The sequence below is a fragment of the Pinus tabuliformis genome, chromosome 6 (genome assembly GCF_031772625.1).
Source record: "Pinus tabuliformis cultivar Carrire ecotype Pingquan chromosome 6, CPIR1, whole genome shotgun sequence".
NCBI classification, from domain to species: domain Eukaryota; kingdom Viridiplantae; phylum Streptophyta; class Pinopsida; order Pinales; family Pinaceae; genus Pinus; species Pinus tabuliformis.
In genome coordinates this window covers 1,023,017,176-1,023,020,870 of record NC_142292.1, presented here as the reverse complement: position 1 = coordinate 1,023,020,870, position 3,695 = coordinate 1,023,017,176, and positions in this window count along the sequence as shown.

The window sequence follows — 3,695 nt, the reverse complement described above, 5'->3', positions numbered from 1 at the left end:
TATATGACACAATTAGAGATGGGAGGTTCTTGGATACACCAGATAAGAGAGGAAATGGACATGGTTTCTACTCTAGTTTCGGTTCAGACATGTATCATGGTCATCATCACTATCATCCTTATAGGATGAATGACAGGGGATATTTTTCAAATGAGTTCAAGAAAGCCAAGCCACCTACATATGATAAAGAACTGATGAATATGAAATATGTAGAGGCATGGTTACTTGGGATGAATAAATTTTTTAATTTGAATGAATATACAGAGAACATGAAGGCTAGAATAGTTATTTTTAGTCTCAAAGGGAAAACAAACATCTGGTAGGAATATGTGAAGTGTGTCAGAGACATCAGGATAGAGGAGTTGAATTGGCATGAGTTCAAGAGACTTTTCAGGAAGAAGTATTTCACTAGTAAAAAATGGCTGATTAGTTACTAAAAAAACAACTAAAATTTTCATATAAATGACCATTTTTCAGTTGGTGACCAATAATAGCTAATTTAAAGTATCTTATAACGCGACCAACTTTAGTCATTTTTAGCTTAGTTATTAATTGGTGGTCTCAATTTTATCGTCTAGTAGTATATTTAGCCATTAATTTAGTTATTAATTGCCGCAATTAATAACCAAATATACAAAAAAAAATATTACTATAGGATTAACCAAGAAGACCAATTAATGATGAACGAAATATGACCAAAATGCTGGTCATGTTAAAAGATACTAAATAGTCATATATATGAAAAATTTAGTCATCATTTGTAATAAAAAATTTATCATTTGCAATAGTCATTAATCTTTTTTGCGTAGTTTCATATTCATTATATAAACCACTGATTTAGTAGTTTCTATTTATTTCATTTAATTTCAATAATAATCATTATAAATGACTAATTTAGTCATATGTTCATTTTATTTTTGTTCATCATTAATCAATATAAGCTATTAATTTAGTAGTTTTAGATTGATTTTATGTGTTCATTATTAATCAACATAAATTAATTAGTATGATTTTGCGACTAAATTAAAAAAAAGAAAAATGTCATAAAATGTGCATGTTCATCTAATATGAAAATGAAAAATTACATATGTTAATTACAATAGTAAATAATATCAAGTGCAAATACATAAATTTTTACATAAATTTTATTATATAAAATGTCAAGTATTACAATATGAGTTTCCAACTTAATATTGGTTGGAGTACAATTTACACATAAAATATTGCTTTATCACTTCAAAACATTATCACTGTCTTTCCAAGGCATTGAAAGTGAATTCACCAACTCTGAAGACTTGACCATTAGTCTCTATGTGTGTGTGTCTTATGCAGGATATTGGCTCTAGGGGTATCACTAGACTGATTCTCTTCTCTCTCTCTTTTTGCATTTCTCGCTCCAGTGTAATTGTTCTCCTCTTTCTTCAATTCCTTCTTTTTACCATCAATACTGAGTTACTCTCCAGAAAACGAAAGAAGATATAGTGCAAAGTATAATACTAAAATAGACTATAAAATATTTATATGACATATACCTCAACATTAGAAATGTCAATGCAATTTCCCCCCATAAAGCAAGAAACTCGAACAAGTTTTCTTCAGTTGGGCAATGGTGGCCACTATGTGGCTAGATGGCTTGTATAAACAAAAAAAGTAAAACGTACCATAGAAAAGAACACCTTAGTAACTTAGTATTCAACCTTCAGAGAAATCTTAGGCACAATCATGCCAACCAAGTTACATGTTAAAAGTCTCAGGTTGTAGATAACTTGTTAAAACAAATAATCTTAGGTGTGATGTCTAATCCTTGTCATTTTATTCGCAACACGATTTTATTCTCTAACACGTGAACTTGGTCAAGTATATAGACAACTTGAGCTCAAATAACAACATGAAAGTAAACATTTTTAATAGTCATGAAAATATTTTAACACAAAACAACTAAAATGATTTCAATTAATATCATGTAATACTTAACTCATCTTCAAGCTTTGGATCTTTTTTAAATGGACATGATACCAAGTAATTTCAATTTCATAGTTAAAAGACAAACCAAAATAAAATAAAAAGACGTTCAAAATACAATCAAACAATAAAGAGAGGATATCATGGAATGAATATTACAATTATAAAAAAATTGTTTACCTATCAACCAATGTCTTTTATAGCATTCCTAAAACATTGGCTTGCCCAAAATAACCATGAGGTGAAAGAATCCCAACATTAAAAACCATAGGGATCCCTACTAGAAACATTTCCTAAGTCAATGGCTCAGGTCCCTGAAGGATCTTGAACAACAAATGAATCATATCCAAAACATATTCTGCATTGTCTCCCCATCCTTCTTCCAATCCCATTTATTATAACCTTCCCACACAAAATTCAAGTAACAATCAAACAAAGGAATTGACATTTTTTTTAATCTTTTATATCTATAAGTTTTGAATATGATTTGTTTCAGGAATATATTAATTCATATTTAAATCCTTCCTGTCATGAGAATGTATCAATCAAGTAGGATATCAGAAAAATTGATCTTAATGAGGTCCTCAAACAATTCCAATAATATCAATACTTTTCCTGCTATCATATCTTGGGTCAAAAAAATAACATATCTACAAAATAAAAATCCATATATTACTTGTGTTCAAACTCTATATATGGTGTATACTTGGGCATCTATTTAAGATGTTACTTTGTCTTTACCAAAACATACTATAACTTGGTTAAAATCTGTAGCCTTTCATTCAATATCGATTCTGCAAGATAAATGTCATACATTATTCTTTCCCATTTCTCAACATGCTACAAATGAAAAATTTAAAGTCACGTAGAACCAAGAGAAAACCCTTTTTCTAACCAAAACAAACAAACAAATAGTTCCTCTAATAAAACTCCAGACCTTAGAAATTACTCTACCACGTGTTTAGGCTAAAGCTAAGATTCTTTGAACCATATTTAGGTCATACTTAATGGGATATTCATATGTTTATGTGATGTAAATTTGGTGTTAAAAGAAATATATAAATCAAGGTTATTATTAGTGAAGTTCAAGTATAATTCAGAAAAAAAATAATGTCATTGCAAGGTAGTGGAGAGAAACCATCACATATCCTTGTTAAAATAAATAAGAAACAACAGAGAAATGATCAAATGGATGCTTCCCTCATGCAAATACTAGTCCAAGGATGATAGAATATGATCAGTAGAGAAATAGAAGAAGAGGGAAGAAATCAGGATGGATAGATGAGACACACCCATATGTCACATCAAATTCTGAAAAAAGAGGGAAAAGAAGGTTGCAGGATCAGATGGATCACTAATAGAAAGGGCCTAGAAAAAATGCCCAAAAAGAAAAAGTAATGTATCAGGTAAGCACAAGACTGGTTAGTTGGTCACATTAAACTTCAGCTAACCACACAATTAAATTTCAGTGACAAAGTCCACACCAAGCCACATTCTAATAACATCCTTACCATGTCATTATGATGAACTAAATTTATGTATTATAATATTAGTAAGTTGTGTAATGCAAAATAATCCACAACTATTATGTCAAACACAATATCTTCTATAGTGCCCAAATTCCTCTGTATCAAATTCACTCCAGCACTAGAGAAATACGCAATTATCATCATGACCCTCTCTAGTAAAGTAATAATGGCCTAAATTTCCATTAGAGTTAAGTTTATAGATGT